At 39.4% G+C, this 24,621-nt stretch overlaps 2 long non-coding RNA genes across 8 annotated transcripts in view; one reads left to right on the top strand and one right to left on the bottom strand.

Moving 5' to 3' along the window:
• Positions 1–368: 368 nt before the first annotated feature.
• LOC137160338 (uncharacterized) lies at positions 369–17,495 on the bottom strand. 3 transcript variants are annotated; one of them, XR_010921853.1, is made up of 5 exons: positions 17,317–17,495; positions 15,993–16,080; positions 8,275–8,447; positions 1,527–1,593; positions 369–775 (listed from the first exon to the last, which is right to left on the bottom strand). It is a non-coding gene; the product is annotated as an uncharacterized lncRNA (long non-coding RNA). The 3 variants fall into 3 exon arrangements; XR_010921854.1 differs by lacking the exon at positions 1,527–1,593; XR_010921852.1 differs by lacking the exons at positions 369–775; positions 1,527–1,593 and adding an exon at positions 6,338–6,557.
• LOC137160337 (uncharacterized) overlaps positions 16,243–24,621 on the top strand; it is a 65,364-nt gene continuing 56,985 nt past the window's right edge. For 2 of the 5 annotated variants that reach the window (XR_010921849.1, XR_010921847.1), the window contains exons 1-2: positions 16,768–16,833; positions 17,146–17,260. This is a non-coding gene — a long non-coding RNA (uncharacterized lncRNA). Of the gene's footprint in view, positions 16,372–16,767; positions 16,834–17,145; positions 17,261–17,641; positions 17,763–21,369; positions 21,447–24,621 lie in introns of those variants that run through there. The other 3 variants (XR_010921848.1, XR_010921851.1, XR_010921850.1) reach the window with 3 other exon arrangements.

Below are 24,621 nucleotides of genomic sequence, written 5' to 3'. Positions count from 1 at the left end.
ATTAAATTAAATTACAATTGAAATTTCAGTGATAATATGTGTAGGAAGCTTCCTTAATCCAAGCTAATCTTGTTTCTTGTTCATAACTAGTATAAAAATCTGAACAATTTTTGACAAGATCTAAAGTTTTGTCAGTTGTTAAGAATTAATTGAAAAAATTACTAGAGCACAGCAGCTATTTCAAAGGGACTGACCCAGAACCAATTAGAATTTTGTAACAATTGACCATTCACCACAAAACTGTTATCATGAGCTTTGGCCTCTGAAGTGTGTGTTGGGGGTGGGGAAGAATCAGATTAAATAATCTTTAATTTTTCTTCCCTTAACTAAAATGTTGTTAGGAACAGCTTTCTCAACAAAACTATCAATCAATTTATCTGAGTTTTAAAGGCTAAACTCAATTTGCAGGAACTTCAATACAGAGTATAATAGATGGTTATCCCCTGGGTTTAGATGATACACAATATAGGTTACCATCTTGAAAAAACAGGTCAGACACAGGAACATTCTTTATCAAATTGCTGTTGACAGCCCAAACAAGAGATTGAAGAATACCACAAAAAGGTTCTTTCATCTAAAGACAACAGAGTTTATAATTGGTCATTCTTTCCTCCTTCATATTCTCCTTCTCAGCAGAAAACACTTCCTAATGCAGCTTCTTGAGTACGGGCAGCATATGAGGGTAGAATAATGCACACCGAGGAATGGACTTCCTTTTCAGCCTTGCCATTTAATTTTTGAACTTTGAGGTGGAGGGTGGGAGGAAAGCAACAGCCTTAAAGGTAAAAATGAATAAGAGAAAGGTCGCAGTTAATGCCTTTGTTAATTGAATAGTCTGCTGAATGTGCCTTTTATATTCAAATATCGCAAAAATGTAATTTCTTTGGAAAATAATTATCTCACATATGCCTTACAAAACATTTCTCTTAATTGTACAATTTGTATACATTCTGTATAAATATACAGGTATGTGTGAAACACAAGTAAATTATATACAGTGAGAGAGAAGTGGGGGATTGAATGTTGTTTAGGAATGAAAATTCATTTTTTCATAGATTCATAAAATTTAAGGCCAGAAGGGATCATCTAGTCTGGCCTTCTGCATGGCACAGGCCATTAAATTTCACCCACTTACTCCTGAGCCCAGTAACTTGCGCTTGGCTAAAGCATAACTTTCAGAAAGGCATTCAGGCTTGGTTTGAAGACTTGCAGAGATGGAGAATCCACCATTCCCACTGGTAGTTTCTTCCGATGGTTAATGACCCTTGTTAAAAAATTGAGTTCCCTGAGTTCTGAATTCTCAGTCTGCAAAAATCCAAAAACATGATTAAGGCTCCAATCTTGCAAACACTTATTCACATGCTTAGCTTGGCCATCTGAGTAGTCCCACTGAAATCAATCTGAAAGTGAAATCAATGGGACCAGTCATGTGAGTCATGTTAAGCATGGAAATAACTGTTTGCAGATTTGGGGCCTAAAATAAGAAATACAGGCATATTTTATGGGTTTAAAAAAAGCTTTATTACCAATATCCATATAGATTAACATAACCTGAAGAACAATTTATCTTCATGTCAGATGAAGGAGACTAATCTGCAACAAAAGTAAGAATGTCTTTTATTATGTTACCCAGGCTCAGGGAACATGCATACACAAGTCTGACTATCACATTTCCTTAATAGCAGTCTCCATATAAATGTCCTTAATCGTAGGTTTAATTAAATCCTTACTGTTACTAAAGTAAGACATTAGTGAACTACATAAAGAACAGAGCTGCACAAAGCAGCTTGCAAAGAATTAAAACTTCATGTAGAAAGAACTCCTCCTCCCAAAAAAAAAAAAAAAAGATTAAATAGTCAGAAGCTCTCTGTGGTGGAAATCAAGCTCAACAAATTGGATATACAGTTAAAATTGTCTTTAGCCACCTCTCAAGGGACTGATAAAAATTGATGGTAGTCTTCAAGGAAAATCAGAAATGTTCTCAATGCTGTAAATCAGCACAGCTCTATTAAAATAAACGGAGCACCACTGATTTGCCCCAGCAGAGCATCTGGTCCTCATTTTGAAGTCTTAACATAGGACCCTGGGCTGGAAGAGGGTGTTAGGGCTTTTTTGCTTACTCACTTTGTCTGCAGCTGTACCCAATGAAGTTAATGGGCGTCTCATAATAATTCCTCTCCATGACATGCTCAGTCCTTGAGCCATGATACCAGCTCTCATTTCTCTGACTCAGTCACTGGCAGTGACTAGTGGATTTTGAGAGTCTCAGTTCACATACTTCGTGGCATATTTGTCTGATACTCCAGAGAGTATCTGAACCTCTGAAGAATCGCCTTACCAACATTCGCTCATCCTTCCTCATCTGTTCTTATAACCCAGCCAGATCCTTTCTTATTCCCCCAGCCCTACTCTTCATTTCTGTGATACTCAGTTTCTCTTTTCCCTCAGCCCTGTTAGATCCCTTCTATACAACTTGTAAGACAAAAGTTTAGGACAAGCACTTTTCTTTAGCACCACATAATGAAGGGCACAGTTTAACATAATGTTAGTTATCTGGCTGTTCAGTAAAGCCTGTTACTTTTTCCTTGAAGTCCCCCTAGTAGTGTGTGCATATTACCCTATCCTGTCTGGGGCAGGAGCAGCTAAGCACCTGCCTCCATTTAAATTCTTCATTTGAAAAAATCTATCAAAGGTGCCTGCAGTCACCATTAAGGGACGTTTGTTTAATCCATTTTTTTCTACCTGTCTGATTTAGTAGGTGGCCCAATGGCACAACTATAATTACTCCCCTTCTCTGCATCTTTCCCAGCATGGCAACTTGTGGTATTTTTCTGTAGGTCAGCTTATAAAAACCACTCATATGCCAACATGATTTTGCAAGTCTGCCATGGCTCACTGCTAAAAGTTTCATACAGCAGCTACTGCTGCTCAGTGTTGGGTCTTTGGTCACAATCTATTTAACTAAATGCAGCACTGTGCTATTTTTATTTATTTTATTTTATTTCTTGGTATATGTAAAGGCTCCAATATTGAGGCCCCATTGTATTATGCACTGTACATACACATGGTAAGAGGCAGATCCTGCCCCAAAAGCTAACAACCTAAATAAACTAGACCAGAGGTTCCCAAACTTTTTGCAGGCATTACCTCTTTTTAATTATTTCCTGCCAGGACCCCACACAGCCCAGAGGATGCCATTTTGAAGATCTGAGGTCATTTTGACCTCAGACACATGGTGCATGCGAGGTCATGCTGTAGAGGAAAATGGCATCCTCCATGCCCTGGGGCCTCATGTATACTGTACATGCAAAGTCAGGCTGTGAGCAGCAAAATGACATTCTCTGCACAGTGGGGATCACCCAGACCCCATCTGCTGATGGCACGACCTCATTTCAGGTCTTGGCCCACTGTTTGGGAACCTCTGGACTAGACAGATAAAGAATGTATTATTCTCCCATTCTACAGCTGAGGAAACACAGGGACATTAAATGATTTGCCTCAGGTCACATGGGACATCTCTGACAGAGCCAGGAATTGAATGCAGCTCTCCTGAATAACAGGTCAATACTTTAACCACACGACTACCTTTTCTGTCATGCACACCTTTATTTTATGTATATTTTATGTTTTTGTGACTCAGGTATATTCCTCCTTTTGCACTTTCCCACCCTTGTTGACATACCTTTAACATTATCATGATGATTTATTATATGCATTTCAGAGGCCCTTACAGTAGTCACTGTACAGATATACTGAAAATACATTCCCTGTCCAAAGAGTTTACAATCAAGGGAATCAGAATTAAGCATAGAGATATTGGGGGTGTGAAGAATCACCAGTAATCACAGCAAAAAAAATACGCCTCAAATTCTTTAGTTCTCATTACCTCCCCAACAGCTCTTCTTGGCAACAGTTGTTTACTGGAGGAGGAAGAGTCAGGCTAATTCTAAGTATTATTCAATAGAACTACTGTTTTCTCTCAGGTTCACCCAGCCAAAATTGACACTTAACCAATCTTCATCAAGTTCTCTTTTGATGCATAGTCTCCCATCTGGAACACTGGCTATAACTGTAATAGCAGAAGAGAATGTAACATACACTTTTTACTCAGATTATGCTGATGAGGATGTGCAAAGTTTGTGACAGTGTGATACAGCTGTGTGGCTGGTATCAATGCTTTTCTCTTTCATGATGATCTTTTTTGATTGCAATTAAAGACTGATTTTATACACGTTAGTAGTTTGTGACAGACAGCGTCTTTCCCCATTGACCCTACCCTCCCTCCTTCTACAGTTCTGTATTATGGACTAAAGATATTATATGTGGTTTTACAGCAAAGGTTTTTTTTTTTTTTGTAACATTGTTGCAATTATAACCAAGAGAATATTCAAATTAATTATTTGTCCAAAAGGATTTAATCTCTTTTTCTTCTCATGGAATACCTAGAAGATCATAATTTCTTGGAATATATTCTTTATCTGAAATAATGGAGCACATTTTTGCACATGGTTTTGTAACTTTGTGGATTGATCACAAATAGTTCTTTATGAGTAATTGTAGGAGCTGTATTGATTAGTTGTGATTGGTAAGAGAGTGCCATTATATTGTTTCTGCCCATGTCTGTAAGACTGTCTATCTTGCAGACTTCATCTGTGAATATTTGTGTAGGCATACTGAGAATTTAGCTTCCACACATATAGCAGCTTTAACATTCCTCTTCCATGAACATTTATGCTAATTAAACTCAAAGGTGCAGATAGTCACAGAAAGTTAAACCACAAGGTACATATGTGAATTTGTTAAAACATGAGAAAAGTCAATAGAATTATTTCAGATTTACACTGGTGTGAATGAGATCTGATTCTGGGTCAAATCTGACACAAAAATTGCTGCTGCTAGTTAGACTAGAATCTAGCCCTTAATCACTTGAATATATCCCCCATCATGAACTTGAGCAATTTCAGTCCAAAACTGAAGCACTAAAGAAGATTTTGAAAAAGAGGAGAAGAAAAGTCCAATGCCCAACTGGCCAAGCAGTCAGGTCATGGCATTACAGTTTCTACCAGCCTAGTCATCCCAGAGCTGCAGGCTCAGCCACCCACACATTCTGCAATTGCTTTCCTAGATGTTCTATCACTAGAGAGGAGCAGGGAAGGGCGGCAGCGCAAGATAGGGGGACCCAGGCCCACCCACTCTTCTGGGTCCCAATCTAGGGCCCTATGGGTTTAATGAAAGCATCTGGCCCAGGTATTGAGCTACCCCAAATTATGTTTTCCCTTAGGTCACTTCCTACCACTCAGAAGCTCCTCAGTTTGAGGCATGGTTACTGGTTTAGCAGACTCTCCTTGAGCTTAGTGTCCTGTTCAGTCAATCTCCTTTAGGGCTTTCAGCTCCCAAAGGAGGAAGGGGGGACAGCCAATTCCCTTCACAAAGCTATGGCCATCTAACACAGGCCTCAGCCTTACTTCCTAGTGCACCATGCAGCTTCTTCTTTTTGACTGGCCTACCATAGTCCTTTTAAACTGTTCCTCCACTGGGAACATGTCCTGCACCTGTTGAAAGGAAGGGCCTCCCTAGCCCAGTATTGTTCTACTCCCAGCCCTAGTTCCACGTGAGGGCCTGTAGACCCCATCACAAGCTGGAGTTTCTCAAACAGAAATGGGAATACCACCTGCAGCAGGACTGTAATCTCACCTTTTAGTGTAAGGGTTTAGTTTTAGGACAGGACTGGGTTTACTAACAGCCTAATTTTCAAAATGAGGTGTGCATAATTCTGCATGCAAAATATTGCACAATTGTGTTCCTAATTTGCAAAAAGAATGACCACAATGGTGTGTATAAATTACATGCCTGTACACCTAAATGTCTGGTTACATGTGTAACTGACCATTTTTGCACACAGTCACTCAGATTTCAGCAGTTGCACAGCTTAGGCAAGAAATTGGACTTGCAATTTGAAATGTTCAGAATGAGGCCCTCAGACCAAGATTTTCAAAATTGAAGCCTAAGTCGATTCTGTTGGGTAACTGGGTGAATTTCAGGTTGCACTGTTAATCTAACCAATTTGACGCTGAATGTTGAATTCTGCTTACTGTCGGGGAGAAGAATGGGTTTTTAGCAGTGTAGAAAGGAATGGATTTTCCTTCTAGCAAAGAGGAAGGTTTGGAAAGAAATCTTTTCTTTCTCTATTCTCTAAAATGTTGTCCAAGATAAAATGGGGGAAATACGAGTTGGATGAGTATTTAGAGAAAATTATCCGTGTTTCAGCTGGGATTTCTGCAAAGGAAAGTGTTGAAACTAAAAGATATTTTTTCCCCCTTAACAAACATTTGTCTCAGTCAAGGAACTCGTGACTCAGAGTTGGCATTTCATTAATGTGTGTCAAACTAGTGGACCAAGAAATTAAAATCCCATACAAGCAACTTGACAAAAGGGCTGCGCCACAGACTCCAGCTCTCCATTTTCCTCGTATGGGTTTTTGAGTTAAAATCTTACTGCAGCATGTGTTGAGGCAGGATCCGTCTTTCTTGTTCTGTGTTTGCTGAAGCTCCTTGGTGCTTTTGTAGTACAAATAAATAAATAACAGTGTTTGTGTTGGGAAACATTCATGAAGAGAGATTCAGGCAACTACAGTGAGTCAAGCTGCCACCCAAAGATTTTCTGAGGAACAGGATAGCAACAGAAGACCTTCTAAGAGATCCAGTGAGAAACTTAGAAGACTACAGATATAGAAGAGGAAATCTCAGAACCCGCCCCCCAGCAGACTAGTAAAATCAAGCCCTTTCTCTGCATATTTCTACTTTCAAATAACAGCACAGGAATCCAACCCATGATTTTATTTTTACACCTGTAACAAAGAGGGGTGGCCTGCCTCAGTGACTGACAGTGAGGGAAAGCCACCCTCTTCTGCACGCCTACAATATCCAAAGCAAAAAGAGATTCCACAGGGACTCTGAAGTCAGTGAAAGTTTTATCTGAGTCGAGTCTGCAGAAGGACTTTGAGAGCTGGCTATACGACTGCTGTTTTGCTTGGACTGTTCTTTACGGTAGTGTAAAAGTATAAATGTTGCTTATTGCTCTGTCCACACTGACCATTCATAACTGGTGGCAAAGGAATGAGACATAGAATGACAGCGATGTTCTATGGTCAGAGTTACAACTATAACTATATAACATTTGATTAAATGCTTTGGGCTGGATCTTTATTACCAAGTGTGAACCTGGGTAGCTTGACATCAGTAGAACTGTGCAGATTGACGTAAACTGAAAATCTGGCCGTTTACATATTTGAGACTTATTTTTGGCTTTCTGGAACCTTGCGCTACCACATGTTCCTCTGGACAGTAACAACTCTTGAAAGGGACCCTTTTCATTTTTTCTGTCGTATACAAGAATAGCTCCTAGACACTCTACTCCACACCATTCAGGAGATTTATTTAGCAGTAACCTGCAATCATCCAACCAAACACCTACTCCTGCGCTACAAATACCAAACAACCCTAAATATCTATTGTTTGGCGCTCCCATGGACTACAGAGGCCTTCCACGCTGCATTGGCATGTATATGATTTTAAATTGTAACTGATACTTAATAGGCAATCTATATATCAACAGCCTATATATTCCTGCTCAATAATTCTTTTCTTCAAAACTATTCTTTTATAGTGATTGGGTTAAAAGGATATACACATATTATAATCTGATTTTAAAGAGGGAGAAATAGTGTTAGGAAACTTTTTCATGCTGCAAATGGGAGTTTCATAGGCTAATTATCCTGTGCAGCACAGACTTGCCCTCATGTTGCCTTCATTGTGTTTTGATCAGCAGTCAAAACTTCCCTAAGTCAGTTTTTCTGTTAATTCCTAAGTTATGCAGGTGCTGCCTGCCAGTTTCAGCTATTATAACATTTTCTAGTTAGTTGGTAAATGTTCAGGCCAAGCTGAGGTCAAGCACAGATGAAGGCCATGCAAAATAAGCAATTGTACGGGTCATGTGAAATTACTTGCCTCCTTTTTCTTGAATGCCCTGGAGTTATGATGGGTTTCAGAGACTAATGTACTGTAGATGCTGTGCATGCAAAACGTAAGGAAGCTAAACATATCTTCTTAGTACAGTAGCACCAGCTAGCACCATTATGTTTGGAGTTCGTCACTCTTTTCTTTATAAACCCATTAAAGTTCATTGGGATGAAACTGTAGTGAAGATTTCCTCTCCTCCCCCCCTCCATCCTTCCCAACCCATGTATTTAGTTCATAATGTGAACTAAGCACTTACGGTATTTAAAAAAAATATTTTGAGTTAATTGAGATCTTCATGGAAAATAGCCAAGTCAGGTCCTTTAATTCCTCACTCCTTGTTTGCATCCATGTGTGTGATTGGTCATTTGGTGCTGGATTCGGTCCCCTTTACTCACACTGCTCTTCTGTTGGAATCGTTGGGGGCCCTTCCTGGAGCAGAGCAAAGTTGGTAGAATTAAACATTCTTAGCTTGGTAACATACCTCAGCGGAGAGCAGCCTGTAGCCCTCAAGGGCAACTGTGTTAAATACATTTGTATAGGGCCCACTCTCGTTGAGCCAGTTGCTGTACAAAGACAGTACCTGCCCCAAAGAGTTTACAGTCTAAGGCAATGGACAATTCACAATACAAATAATTCAAGTACTAATTGTGGCCCCTTAGCCATTTTGAAAGATGATATTTATCCATCAGGCACTAAGGATTAGACGCCACAGCCATGAGCGCACTTTCCTTGGGCCCAGCCTTGTGAGGCGCTGAGTGTTCTGAATGTCCATGAACCTCCGTGGGTTTTGAGGGTGTTCAGCACCTTGCAGGAGTCCCTCAGCACTCTGGAGGATCAGGCCCTTCGTGAGAAGGGATTAAGGGAGCATTTGAAACTGAAAGTGGAGACCAGCATCGTCCAAGAAAACCATTGGGCCTGATTCTTACCTCACTGGTATCGCTCCACTGATTTCAGTGATGGGAAACGTCACTGATTTCAGTGGAGTTACCCCTCATATACAGCAGTGCCAGCGAGAGGAGAATCAGGCCTATACTCTATTCCTCAGAAAGTGACCTAGGTTGCTGAATGAGCCTAAGGCTCAGAGAAAATGTCAAAGAATTGCAGTGCAACAGGAAGATATTAGGAGAAGATCAGGAAGGTCTCACTGGAAAGCCTAAGAAAGATTTAAGCACCATGGGTATGCCGAGTGAAGACAAGAGGACTGTGGGAAAGCTAAGTAAAACAGGAGCAGAATTAGGGAGGCCAGAGAGATTACAGGATGGTGGGAGCAGAGAGGAAATCCCTACATTCAAACATCGTAGTAATAGGCTACATTTTTGCCATCCCTCCAACATTCTTTTTGCTCCTCTTATTTTTAGTTGGTTTATGGGAAATGTGAGGAGCTTGTGACCTTCCACACCTTATAACTTTAGTGGGTGGCTGGACGGTACGGGCACTTCATCCTGCTTCTTCAGATTGGGAGTCTGCTTTGCCAGTCCCATCACCTAATGCCTGCTAATGCAGGATGAAAGGGTTTACTCCCATCACTCGTGCAGCAGCAGACCCCAAAAACTAACTTCGGTGCTGCCTGGTGCTTACCCCTCACTTTAACTCTGGCCCATAGAAATCCCAGAGTGTACTGCCTGAACTATTAGGAAGCCCTCTCCCTAGAATGAGACGTTTGAAAAACAGAATCATAGCCTCTGATTTTTGTAGGGCTCAGGAAAAAAAAGAAGTGGCTTTGTAAATTTCAATATCCTCTCTGATCCCAAGTATTGGACAGACACCGACCAGGACAACCAGACGGCGATAATCATGCATACACCGGTGGAGGTTTGTTTTCATAGGGTAGCCCAAGGCTGTTTTTGCCATTAAAATTAGTTATAAAGCTTGTTATGCAGGGAAACAGATTGAAGGGATTGGGAGAGTGTGAAAGAGATTTGAAGGTGGGTTTTGTTTCTGTTTTGAAGGTGAGTACCTATGCAAGTTTTACAGAAACAGCTTCAATTTATTGTTTCTGCTTTGGGCAGGAATGGTGATTTTGGGATTAAGGGAGAAGATTGGGATTCAGGAGACCTATACTATGTCACAGATTCCAGGGCTGAAGCCTGACCCCTTATCTACAAATGCAGTTTGTATTTGCCAAATTTGCAGTTACATACTGCAGGTAAATATTAGAGTAGTGGAGCCTCTACGTTCTGGTTTAGTGCCCACAGAGAGGTAGTTGAGGTGCAAATTCTAAGATTTATGCCCACAGTTTAGTTGGAATGAAAATGTGGGTGCAAATTGCATAAGACAAAAGGTAGGCTGCCCTTTTAAAAGCATGTCCCTTTGCCTCAGTGTTCTTAAGTGAAATGGGGGTAAAAATACTATCTGCAAAGGGATGTTGGGAGAATAAATTTGTTAATGTTTGTAAAATTATTTGATATCCTGGGATTGAAGATGCTACAGAAGTGTATCACGTTATTGCTACTATTTGTGTTTAACAGAGATAGTTATTTATGTTAGTATTACTGTTGTATTGCATATACCAAGACAATTTCAAAAGAAGATACGTTGGATTTCTCAGTATTTTCCCTCAATAATATTAATCTTATTAGACAGTTTTCTTTCTGCCACGTTCAGTAACCACTTGTCAGTCTGACCTGTTATATGCAATAGTGCAGCTTCTGACAAAACACTGTACAGTGAAATATAGATGGAAAATTCTGAAATGTACCATATACAAGTAGAATTGTGATTGCTGGTGAATAGGAACTGCTAGGTTTATTACCATTATTCAGTCTCCTAAAGTTTTGACAGCTTGATCAAACTAATGAACACAGAAGTGACAGACATATTGGTTCACTAATATTAGGTTACCAATCTTTTCCTTAAACCCCCATTAACGCTTTTTCCTTTGCCTGCTAATGCTAGGATAACAGATAGCAGCCAGACTTTCTGGCTCTACCCATGTGCAAAACTTCTAAACATTGGGCCTTTTTTGTCTCCCATTGCACTTTGCTATAAAACCACAAGGTTAACACGACCTTCTGGCCCATTCCATTTTGTGTCTTGTTTGGAGTCAAGTTTTGTTAGGGACAAAAATCTATGTAATATTCCGTCTGATCAAAGTACTTCAGCCGAAGACATGCCATCTGTATTCATTTAGAGATATCTAAGACTATAGAGCATTATAGTGGTATTTTGTACATACTATTGATTGGCTTCATTTGTAGCTATTATAGACACCGGACACTGTTCACTTTTAAACCTAAGCATCAGATTTCCCATTTGCAATCTCTAGGCACTTTATTTCTTTTTCTTCCCTGCCCCATCCCCCTTTCTACAGCCCCATGAGCTATACTATAGTTTTAAAAAAACATCATTCAATCAAGCTTCCTATAAAAATAGTTTAGCATGCAGCATATTGCATTTTCTTCTGGCAGTCTCCTGAATAATTGTGCCATTCTTGTAAAAATGCTCTGAGATCCTGTATAGATGAAAGGTGTTAGATAAATGCAATTGTCATTCAGTCCACAGAGACTAGCCTTTCTGCATTTGTTGGTTATTATTATTTATTCTATCTTAGCTCTATCTAATCATTGATCAGGACCTCATTGTGCTAGGTGCTGTACAAACACATAACAAAAGGCAGTCCCTGCCCCAAATAATTGACAGTCTGAGTCTCTCTGTGTGTATATGTATTTGTGTGTGCTTCTGTGTATATGAGTGGTCACCAAAAAGCATCCTAGCTTCACCTAAGACAGGAGTTCTGGCCAATAGGAAGATATTTTGGGATGAAAGGGACTGATATGTATTGTATTCTGTTTATTGTAAGGAATATGGTGAGTGAGATTTTAGATGTGAAATGTTGAAATAGCTCTAGATTTGCATTTTAGGCACATCAGCAAGCGATTGTTATTTAAGTTAAACAGTTTCCTTGTCAATAGTGACGAAACCAGCTATGATTCTGTAGAAATTACTTCAAAAGGCTATATTATGTCCCTAGTATAAAATCTATAGATTGTTTTTGTAATCTATAGAATAATTATTCTGTATTTCATTTTATAGGACATTTCTGTAAGGGTTAATCATGACATTCAGACCCTGATTCAGCAAAATACTTAAGCATGTGCTCAGTTTTAAGCATGTGCTAAAATCCATCTCTATTCAGCCAGGCATTTAAGCATGTACTTGATTTTGAGCATGTGCTTAAATCCCATTGAGTTCAATGTTTAACAAATCATTCAGCAAGCAACAAAGATTATTGTGCTCCAATGCAAATGTAGCAAAGCTTACACATGGGGAAAGAAAGACAGACTAAGCCTAGGCTAAGTTGTCCATGCTGAATGCAAGTAAGTCTCAAGCTTCATATGTACCTGTTCTTGTTCTCTAGGTATCAGTGTAACAATAGGGCAGCAAGAAGGCAGAGAATGGGCATGTATAAGGAGCTATATAACATTGGGTGTAAGCCTCCTCATCATAGCACAAATATATAATAATAATAATTAATAATATATGGCAAACAGAAGAAGCAGACCCACATAGCTATGACCCTGACAGGTAGGAAGTTTTTCCTAATGTCCAACCTAAAATTTGCCTAGGAAAGTTGTGGAATCTATGTAATTGGAGTTTTATAAGAACAGGTTAGACAAACATTTGCCAGGAATGGTCTAGTTAATACATAGTCCTGCCTTGAGTGCAGGGGACTGGACTAGATGATCTCTCGAGGTCCCTTCCTGTCCTACACTTCTGTGATTCTATGTAGCAGTACAATGGACCTCCATCTTGAACAGTCCCTTGCAAATCTTCTTCCTTCAGCAAGAGTCAGTATGGGAAGGGTTAGGTTTCTTAAATACCTCAAAATCTCGACCTCATTCGTGGTTGGACTCATGCTCTATTTTCTTTGACCTCAGCTCTAAAAACCTTCTGTAAAAAGCCTTCCGCATATTAGACATGACCCCACTACTGCAGTTGTCTTGTTTTCAAATGGTGCAAGACTGTAACTTGCCCAGATGGTCTAAGTATCTCCTCATTTGTGGCAAACTCAAACAATGGATGTTAAGAATACATAGTAACTTTTTACACTAGTTTCCTCTCCCCAGCTCTTTTTATCTGCCAAGTTTCTGCTCCATATAACTACAGTGTTGAACACTCATATCTTAGTTTTCATGCAGGTATCCAGCCACCCAAACAGGAGCCTTTGAAAACGCTGAAATGCCATTGATGCAAGATGGAGCCAGTGTGTAACTTCTTCAGACATAGAAACCTCCTTCTATCAACCCACTACCCAGAGAGATAAAACTATTCATTCCTTCAGTGTCAATGCCATCTGATGCAGCATCAGCAGGTCATTTGTTTCTGTTTTATAGGAGATATGCATAGCTTTGGTTTGCTATTTATCCTCTGTAGAATGTTATAGAAAAACAACTAAGGGTATGTCTATACTGACAGCGGCAAAGTCGTCGCCGCCAGATCGATCTTTCTGGATCGATTGAGTAGTCAGTGTAGACCCGCTCAATCGATCAGGAAGTCGACTGAGTAAAACCACTCCTTTAAGTAGCGTAGCGCTGCGTCAACGGGAACACAGTTCCCATCAGCGCAGTGCAGTGAAGACACCATGCAAAAGGGAAGCACAACAGTCGACGAGAGTTACGCAAGCTACTCTGAGTAGCTTGCGTAACTCCCATCGACTGCCGCCGAATCGCCAGGTCAGTGTAGACCGGGGCTTAGTGACAAAATGAAGTTAACACATTTATAGACCTTGCAGTTACTTTTGACTTTGATCAGCCCTGTGGATACTGGTACACCAGTTGGGGGAGTCTTTGGACTTAGTGTGCCTAGTGGAGGAACTGTAGCGCTGTACAGTTACCGGTGTGAGGGCCAATGGTTGTATTAGAGACTAGTTTTCAGTAGAATCAGGAGCACACCAGGGATGCAGTCTCTCACCTACGTTATCTAATGTTCAGATAGACTATCTGATGACAAAGCGGACTGACTCTAATGTAGGAGCATGAAATGTAAAGATTCATCTCTTGTATACGAATGATATTGCCTGACTTGGAGAGACTACTGACCGACTGCACCTAATGCTGGAAGAGATGAGAAAAACAGCAGAATCTAGAGAGTTTTTAACAGGTTCTTATGTTTAAGCATTTGCTTAAGTGCTTTTCGGAATCAAGGTCATAGTATTGGTCAAATACGTTATTTGATGAATTTTACATTTTTTTCACACAATACATTTTTAGGATTAATTTTGAGTGGTATTTGACTGTCCGTTTAGCTGTATAAGTGCCACTGATTTCAATAAGACTTAAGCATGTACTTAAGTGGTCTCTTGAATATGGATGTTTACCTGAATTGGAGTCTCTATAACCAGTTCTAGAATAACCATTTATGATTATTATAATTATTATTACTACCAAAGTCCCCAGTCAGAGTCCCTGCCTCATTACCTAAGTGCTGCATAAGAAAATGTAGATAGACAGGCTCCTTGCCTTGAAGAGCATACAGCCTTAGGCCCTGATTCAGCGATCTGATTGGTCCTGCAGTCTGATCACTGTGGCCAGATCTCTGTACCTGTGCAATGTCCCACTTCACTGAGATTCTGCAACAGATTCCTGTATAAATTAGATTCCAGGAACAAGGTTCAGATAAACAGGACCCAACTGCACAACTGTTAAATACTAAATTAGACTGGATATAACTCCTTTTTTCGGCCCAGATGTTCAGTGGTGCCGTTTTAAAGGCAAATGTTGGTGTTTGGGCTCACCCAAGTCAAATACATGCAAAGCTGCACCTTTGAAACACTGGTCTGTTTGGTAATTAAAAAAAAGCAAGGGATGTGCAAAAATATGCCTTTAAAATATGGCTATCAATTGCTTTGGATGCCAATTAAAATGACATATATCAGTTGTAATCCAGTGGGTTCTATTCTATTTCCCATCATAAGGCCACTCAATAAAGACTTACAATGACTATTTTCAAAGCTGTGGCAGGAACAGATAGCAAATATAATTTAAAGTGATAGAAATACATGAGAACAATAAAAAGATTTACACAGCAGCCATCTATTAAGTTCCTGCAGCTGTGGCCAATTATTATTATTTTTAAAACCACTCTCTATTATTAAAACAAAACCCCCCCCCCCCCCCCCCCAAAAAAAAAAAATCCTGCCATGCCGCTCTCACACAAGTAAGACTCCCTTTGAAACCATACAAGGTTTCAATTTGCAAGGATTGCAGGACTGGGCCTAACGTCCATTTGTAGAACATACATCGTACTGTAACAGCCAGTATGCCACGTTCATACTTTTTGCCTGAAAAAGATTTGTTACATAAGGAGCAGGTAGTCAGGTACGAAGTACACTTGAAATCAGTCTTTCCATCACATAGCAGTAGCTTTAATATCTCTTTGTATGAAAATCTATACCTAAATCTATATGTCACACTGTCATATGCACAGCATGTTTCGTTGTAAAGAACAGTTATGTGGGATTTTGTAGCCATCACAGATGTTTCAAGTTTCTGTCAATTCTATCAAGCTTTGTAAGGATGATTTCTTTTAGAAAATGCCCTCTGGCTCAAACAGCAATCTGTACATTTAACTGTCAGACTGAAAAGGCTAAGGCCCTTCCATCCTGTCACATGCTGTAATCTTAGAAGTGCCAAGACAAGAATCTAAGGAAAGAATACAGGGTACTTCTTAATTAGTTGCTTGTCAGTGGCTAATGACAAAGGCCTCAGGTGAAGCCCAAAGGCTATGACACTTTTCTTAACTTTTGTCACATAACTATTAGCCAGAAATCTGTTTTATAAAGTATGGTGCAGAAGATTCAAAGAAAGGAAGCAAACATTTTTCATTAAAAGATAGTATGTGAAGCACACAGGGCCAGAGCCTCAGCTCATCTACTATTTATAGAGCAGGTATCTATTAAGATTCCACACCTGTGGCCAATTTCTTTTTTTAAAACCACTATATAATTTAAAAACAAACAAACAAACAAAGTCCTACCTTGAAGTCCTTGCACAAAAAAAGCTCAGTTAATTGGGAGTCACTCTGTTGTAGTCAGTGGATTTCTTCCTAATTTAAGCTGGTGTACCTGAAAGCAGAAACTGGCTCATAACTTTTAGCAATAATGGACCTGTTCACCACTGCCTTACTCTGGTCAAAATTGGAGTAAATCTGTGGTTTTCAGTGAAAGTTGTGCTGATTTAGTTGTGCTGAGCCTCTGGCCCAGTTTGTTTAATTTAGGTTCAGGTGTGTAGGAAAGCAGGGCACAGGAATCCTTTCTCTTTCATGGCCTGTATAGGGCCAATCACAGTTGCAGCCCTTTCTCTAAGGGGAGCACAGGGACTGTTCTTTCCATGTGCCCCGGAGGGGATGGGAGAAGGTAAAATCATAGTTTTCCTCTATGCATGTCCATGGGTTAGTCATGCTGGAACTGAACAGGATATTCCTGTATGAATCAAGTATCTTTAAATGGGATTGTGCCTTTTTGTGGCTGAATCTTACTAAAATTTCCATGGGGCAAGGTGGAGAAGGTCTGTTTGTCCCAAGTGTGGGGTTGTGGCCATAGAGACTTTGAGCCAGATTTTCAAAGGTATTTTGACACCGAAATGCCTTTAAAAATGTGGCACTTTAAGCCTTTATTATTCTTAACCTGCAGAAATTCACTTCATTGTACACATTTGTTGGGGGCAGGAAATCAAACCATACTCAGCTTTGCTCTTACTGTATGCTTTGTAATTTAAAAAGACTGCCACTTAGTGCCACCTGTAAGGAATCAGCCAAATCAAGTAAAGATTTCTCAGTCAGAGAAAGAAAGAGAGCATAGGATTCAAGAAGAAGAATGGTAAAAAGAAGCACATTTTGATGCTGGGAAGTGAAAGTTTCCTCAGTTGGAACCCTGAACTTCAGAGACTTTAAGGGCAGTGTTGTCTGAACAGGGAGTGTGGGAGTAGGCCCTTTAATCACCATCTTGCATTCTGAATTTGATCTAAGCTTGGCTCAGTTGCTAGGTTCCAACATGTTCTAGAAGGGAAAAACATGCTCCCCTCAGACCTGAAAGGAGATTCCTAGGACTTGAATAATTTTACCACTATTAACATGTTATTGTTGAGTAGTACATGTTAATTGCTAACATGTGGCCATATTTTGCCCCCAGATATACGTTTGCTGGCCCCGGTGAAGGAACTGCATGAATGTTTGGGAAGGCAGAAGTTGAACCTGTTGGTGCTGTTTTTTTGCTTTCTACTTGAGTTGGATCTTAGCAGTCTGAGGTACATAGTTTTATATCTCAAGTTACATTTGATGAATTATTCTTCCAGTTACTTACCTTTTAAACAGCTTATCCATTTATGTTTTATATTAGGTGAATTACAGCTTGTCTACTGTAATGTAGATTGCCTGTAAACAAGAGATCATGGGTTAGAGTCTGTTTCTTCAGACTAGAGCTGGCTCTGACACACTAAAACCTGAGCCTAGACAGCTTTAAAATCCACTGCAGGCTTAGACTCCTACACCAGTGGAAAACTACTATACTCTGCCCCCATCACCACACCCCCTACGCCTGTGTGGAACAGCTGTGATCTATTTGAGTGTGGCTGCAGATATCAAAGGTATAATAGAAAGCATGGTTCTGAACAGCAGAGAATTGCAGTCAACAGCAACAGGCTCTGGTTCCTGTCATCTTAGAGTTATGTATTGTTTATGTTCAAATAACATAGCTGTTTCACACAAGCTCTCTCTGCCATAATAAGCAGAAGAATGACCCAAGAAAAGGTGAGTTCAGAGACCCCAATGCCCCACTGACTCAAATAGGAGAATTTTTTGCAAGGCATTTTTAGCTGGGTTACTGTCCATTTGGGCTATGTGGGCAGGGCAAAAGGGGACATGTAACCCAGCTTCTTAAACTGGTTCTGAACCAGAGGGAAACTGCACCAGGTTTACAGAGCTTCCAGAATATTGTCGTCATCTTTCAAATGTTGTTTAGGAAAGCTGAGATTTTGTCTAGCTCTTATGTGGGTGTGTGGCAGGAGAGAGGGAGTAAGAAGTCTCTCTCACCCCCAGCCCTTTATGGCCTGGAAAACTGCAGTTCCTATACTCCGGAGCGCAGTGTCTGCTCTCTAATTACCACACCCCACCCCTCGGAGGCACACATTAGCTGAGTGTCCTGGAGAGAAGTGTCTCTGTCTTTTATACACTGGTCAGCAGAGCTGGCTGGCCATATAGCAGGAGGGACTATGCTGGCACCTGGAGGTAGCCAGTCTGTCTGAGGAGAAAAGTTTGCCAGTGCTCTCAGGGTGATGCGGTGCTGTACTGCTACCCCCATTACAGTGGTGTCTAACAGGCACAGTCTAGCTAGAGTCACACTTTTTTTTCCTCTGCTGTTTCATGCTGGAGACTCTATTCTAGAGAGCGTAAGAACTGGTAGAAATCTTTGGAACAAAAACATTTCCTCTCTGAAAGAGAAACTTTTCCACAACAATTTTTTTGCTTCCAATAGAAAATTTGGATGAGAAATCCAGCCTTTTACAGTATTCTCTGCCCCAAGCAAAAATCATGACTCAGGCTAGTAAAAATCAGAGCTTCATCTTTTCAAGCTTTTCCCTGCAGTCATGAGGGATAGAAAGTAATCATATTTTTAAAAATGGAAGCTCAGGTTCTCAGGTAATCACAGGACTCCAGGAGTAGAAGCTTAAAATTAAACAGCAAGATTTGTAACAAAATCACAATAGTTGAAAAAACTTCTGTTTGTTGTCCTTAGCTGTGGTATTTGCTTGTCATGTGGCCTGTCAGGCCCAAGAAAGTCCATGTGGTTCATATGTCACTTCTTTGCTATTCTGTGTCCATCAGACTTTTTTAGGTTTTTTTTTTTTTTTTTTTTTATTTCCATTGCTGATATTGATTGGTCATCTTAATCACATGGTGGAAGTTTTTTCAAAATTGAAATTATAGTTGATTTAGAAAATAACTTTACATGTATGTATTTTCAAACATGTAATGTTTCAATTTCTAAATCAACTTTTTGTTTTTGAAAATTAATGGTTTCGAAACATGTTTTTATAAAAATTCAGCAGAAAACTTAGAAGAGTGAAAGATCTTGAAAATGAATGGAGTGAAAATGCTTTTGAAAATGTTGCAATTCCTGCACATTTTATTTTGTGATTTCCTCCTCTTCCCCCAATAAGCTCCACTCATGAGTATTCTCTTTAGTGAAAGGAAGCCATGATTTTAGTAACCGTCTTTTTGTTCTGTGCTTGTACAGTGCCTAGCACCCTAGGGCTCTGGTCCATGACTGGGGCTCCTAAGCTTATGGTAATGCAACTAATAGATGGTGATGATGATAATAATAATAGTAACAGACCTGTGCTGTTGCCAAGTAAAGGTAAGGTTTTGAACCAGTTTACATGACAACGGTTTCTATTATACTCTGGTCACTTACTGCATTTTGTGTCTAACTTTAGTTCTCTTTCTCTGGTTAGACCCTGGTCCTGCAAACACTTACACAGGTGTTTAATTGTAAGCATGCACCATGTGCATAGTCCTGTTGATTTCAAAGGAATGTTTAAAGGTAACATGTGCACAAGGCTGGGTGGCTATGAAACAGCTTTAGATTTCTGGGATGTGCCATTGCAGTTAACTTTGGGGACCTGCCCAAAGTAATGGAACACCACAGAGCTTGTGTCCTCAGACAATGAAGCTGCTCCATCAGACGCTACCGAAACCTTACTGCTTATTGATGTAAAGTGGGGCTTTCAAAAGGGCTCAGCATTGACTGAGCATAGTTAGACCCATGCTGAGCTTCTGAAAGTCACACCCTGCACATTGCAATACAGAGTCATGATGCAAGCCTTGTCTTTCTAGACAAAGATCTGTAGGTTGACAAACAAAATAGAAAGAAATTCCCATTGATTTCCTGAGACAAGGTAGGTGGGGGAATATCTTTTACTGGACCAACTTTTGTTAGCGAAAGAGACTTTCGAGGTATACATTGTTTTTCTTCAGCTTTGTCTCTGTCATCAACAGAAGTTGGTCCAATAAAAGATATTGCCTCACCCACTTTGTCTCTCTAAGATTCTGGGACCAACATGGTCACATCAACACTGCAAACATTGATTTCTTGACAGTATTGACTGGTATTTTCTGCTCTTAGGGTATCTTTAAAATGAATTAAGGACTCAGATTCTAATCTCAGTTACTTTGGATTACATAAATGTAACTACTGGCTTTATGGTTTTACATGGTGCAATTTACAGATAGGTGGAATTTTTCATGTGAAACCTCTTTTCACCAAAAAATACAGATTCAGGTCAATTGAAACAATTTGTGAATTCAGGTCTGTTTCAGTGAATTGGAAGAAAAATATTGGAATTTCCCTCAGTTTTATTTAAAACCAACGACTCTCCCTCCCCAATCATTGAAATGAAACTTTTTTCAATATTTCAGTTCACCAAAAATTTCTAAACATTTTCATTTCGGGTCAGCCCCAAACCATTTCCCCTTCATATAATTTGGACCTGCATCTGAACTGAGTATTTGGTTATTTGGAGAGCCCTAGTGTAAAGGCGCTGTCAATATAATTGGTATACTGCAGTTTTGAATAATTTTGGCATGGGAGTTACCAAATAATGAAGATTTATTAAGGGGTAGAGCCAATTTTAGATAAAAATGTTTTCTGCAGTTTAGAAATGGTATACCCCAAGTCAGCTACACCTTTCAGACCATCCCATCTCTCTCTCCTTCACACTGCCTTCAGCCTTTACCTAGTGGTTTTCTGCTGTCAGTGACGTCATTGGGAATTGCATGAGTTTAGTAGGGACCAGACAGAGCCCCATGACTGCAAAATAACATAGATGAAATCCAGGCCCTGCTGAAGTCAATGAGACAAGTTCCATTGGCTTCCAAGGGATTAGGATTTCACAGTATGTTTGTGAAAATCTCATCTGCTGCATCCAGTAGCTACACTTTTATTTATTTTGCAACTTAAGAGCACTTTAAAAATACCTAGGCTCTTGTGAATCCTGCCTCAGATAAGGTGTTTAAAACAGCTTTACATTTAATTGAAGACAAAATGAGATTCTCTTGTCTCTTCGTTCAGGGTCAAAAGGCATGAATTTCATAGACTAAATTATCAAAATTTTGTTTTCTGCTCCATTAGATTATTACTAAGGGTCAGGACAAGCAGAGATCCTCCCACTTCATTGACCTGTGAACTTACGTAAATCTTAAGACACAGGGGTCATTGTCTATAGTATGATAGTGAATGACTTTCCTAAAGTGAGCCATTGATTTTGTTGTAATATGAGGCTAGCAGTATTTTCCAATTGGTTTAAAACGTTAATTTTACACTGATGACATTTCTTGTCAATGTATTTGAAGATTGAATGTACAGATTAGTTGAAGATGATAATTGTAGATACTATCATTATCACTGCATCTTTTCTACAAGCTTCAAATTCTCAGGTAAGAACTTGACTATTTCTTTTTCTTTTTGTGCTTCTTAAAAATAGAATTCTCTTTTTTCATATCTGTGTGCAAAATTTGCTTGAGATTTTGATTCATAACAAATATGTAAAAAGGGTATAATGGATTTACAAAGTGAACCCTAAAATATGGTTCTGAGAAAGGAAGAAACCATCTATCTGCTTCTCAGGTAGCCAAGGCATGTTTCTAATTCTGAATGCTTTCGTTAAGGTATGTCATTTGGGTTTTTTCTTTGTTTTTGTTGTGATGGCTGCATGATTCTTTCAGATAGCCAACTATGCAGGTATCCAACCTCTTCATTTTGAGCTCATTGGTTTCATCTTCAAACTCTTCCTACAGTAGCAACTAATCAGCTTTGTGGCATATATTTCAAGGTTTTTGTTAAAGTTGTTTTGCAAATCTGTTGGCAAAGAGTGCATAAGGACAGTATTTTTTTTGCTGAACTCTGCTGAAATTTAATCTCCTATGGATGGAATGCCCTTCGGGTAAACATTTGCAAGGCTACCACATTGCCCTCCTTCAAATTCCTCCTTCAAATTCCCCTCTGTGGTGAAGCTCACAAAAAACTCGACACTGGCTAGGCAGCTGGTGTGCTGTGGCCACTGCCTATCATGCATTTCATAATCTCTTCACTGTTACCTCAAGTGCCAGTTGGCCATGTTGCATTTCCACCTGTTATCTTGCAGAATCAGACTGACTTTCTGTTCTGCCTTTGCACAGCTCCTAGTACAATGGGGTTCTGATCCATGACTGGGGACCTTAGGGTGCTAGGGCAATCCTAGTAGTAGTAGTAATTATTAAATGTACTTGGTCTTCAATGGCTGTGACTAGGCCAGCCCAGTAATGTGTTATAAAAATCATCATAATTTATAATAACTGTAGGGAGCTCACTTTACATATGCTTTTACATTCCTCATGTAGAGTCATTTTGTTATGTAAAAATCACATTATTCTCCTTAGCTGTATATCGTTAGTTGTAGCTACATAACACCCGCTAACCAGAACTGTCCTGAATACACTCTTGCAAATCTATCTAGGGATTGGTATGTGCCTCAGTATTGTAATATCTCGGCAACTCAAACATGCATTTAATTTTATTTTCACAACACACCTATGTGATAGGGAAATATTATTATGCCTATTTCAGAGATGTGGAACAGAGGCAGTAAATGATTAAGTGACTTGCCCAAGGCCACACAAGGAGATTGTAGCAGAGCCAAACATTACATTAAGATCTGAGCACCAAGCATCTGCTTTAACCTGAAGACCAACTTTTCTGTCTGGTGAAGAGCTAGGATGATTTCTTCACATCCATAAATTTAAGCCCCAGTCCATCAAATTATGGATCCAGTTCTCCATTCACACCATTTTACATTAGTTTAGCTCTGTTGATTTCTATATTGTTGCACTGCAGTAAGGACCCAATTCCATGCCCATTATAATCACCGGGGATGTTTCTATTTACTTCAATGGACAACCAATTGAGCTCTGTAAGAAGGAAGAATCCGGCAGTACATACGTATATCTGTATCAGTGAGTGTATATACACACACAGACATATGATGTATAGCCACATTTAAGTATTTTCTTCCTTTGTAAAACAATAGAATAAGCACTATCTGAATTTGTGACCACAGTAGCAGAATGTAACCTGGCACTGGAAGTGTAGAAAGGAATTCTAGTGAAGTTATATTTTCACGATAATCCCCACAGTGAAAAGATCTCCCAACCCATCTCCATAACAGGGTGTCAATACCATTTTACCATCACACATTTTTGTTTCCAGGACATACTGTCACTGTGGAAGTTCTTTGACAGGCAATATCCAAGAGATTAATGCAGAAAGCCAAACCCTTCTCCTATAAATAGCATGGAGAATCCAGAGTCATTCCATTCCCTTCAGACTTTCACCTCTGTAACTTGGAAAGGGGTGTGTGTGTGTGTGTGTGTGTGTGTGTGTGAATCAGAATGACTGCCCTTCTCTGAAAGTGTATTGGGGGCAGGAGGATTTTGATGGGAGAAGATGGAAAAGGCATAAATCTATTGAACAGCTATTCCATCATTTTGGGTTGAATGCTGAATCTTCAATTTTGATGCTTATAGAATTTGGGTAGTAATTGGATCCACAAATTCTAACACTGGCAGCATCCAGACCGACCAGTCAAATTCTCAGTGGGTTTCATTCATGTTAGTTCACCCTTAAACTCCACAATTTCTGTTTTGTGCTTTTGGATTCAGATGGATCCCAAAAATCAAACTTTTACTCAGTTGAAATCCTGAGTTTTACTTGGATTTCTACCAAATTCTTGCAAAACCGAACCTCTTACAAGTGTTCGGTATGAAACAATACATTAAATCAGGTTCACTCATAATTAGGCCTCGCTTTGTTCAAACAGCTCACAGAACTTAATGAGCTTTTTGCCAAAGCTGCTAATTGTTCAGATGCGTAAAAAAGAAACCCCCAAAAGAGGGGAGTTTTGTATGTTTTGAGGAGAACGTATCACATTGATCTGTTCATGAGCACTCTAAATCTACTTGCTTCAGACAAATCTTGGCTGGGATATTTTAGAATAGACTTTAAGAAGATTCATTTCACTTTTATTAAGGCAGATAAACCTCCAGGCAAGCCCTGGATATTTTACAAATTCAACATGTTATGTAGGACCCCAACTCATCAGTAGAAAATACAAATGAAATATAGATGTCCTGAGGACATTCTCACCTTTTTAGAAATCACAATAATTTACATGCCACCTGAACTTAACTCATACTCAGCCTAGTCTGATCTAGGTGATACCAAGGAAAAAACTACAAGATCTTATTCAACCATTAACTTTTTTCTTTTATTATAGTTCTAAACTTGCTGTAATCCTTCACTGATTGCCATTTAGAAACACTTACCACATCATGCTATTGAACACATGACACTTATTTACTAGTCTGAACATAGGGAGAGCTGTGTGAACAATTAATTTTTTTGGTTTGCTGGTAATTTAGAAAATTAAAATAAATTTCTGATCAGATGGCATACTAACATTATTGGTGAATCGAAAAGTCAAACGTTTTCACTTTGACTCAAACAAAATAGGTTGGTTTTGAGAAAATCTAAATGTTTGTTTCAATTTTGACCATCCTAAAATATTTACATTTTTTA

Source organism: Emydura macquarii, unplaced genomic scaffold, assembly GCF_026122565.2.
Source record: "Emydura macquarii macquarii isolate MOO-44397 ecotype Brisbane River unplaced genomic scaffold, CSIRO-AGI_Emac_v2 contig_2199, whole genome shotgun sequence".
In the NCBI taxonomy this organism is placed as follows: domain Eukaryota; kingdom Metazoa; phylum Chordata; order Testudines; family Chelidae; genus Emydura; species Emydura macquarii.
The sequence above is the reverse complement of the archived record's forward strand: the minus strand, read 5'-3'. Positions and strand labels throughout refer to the sequence as shown.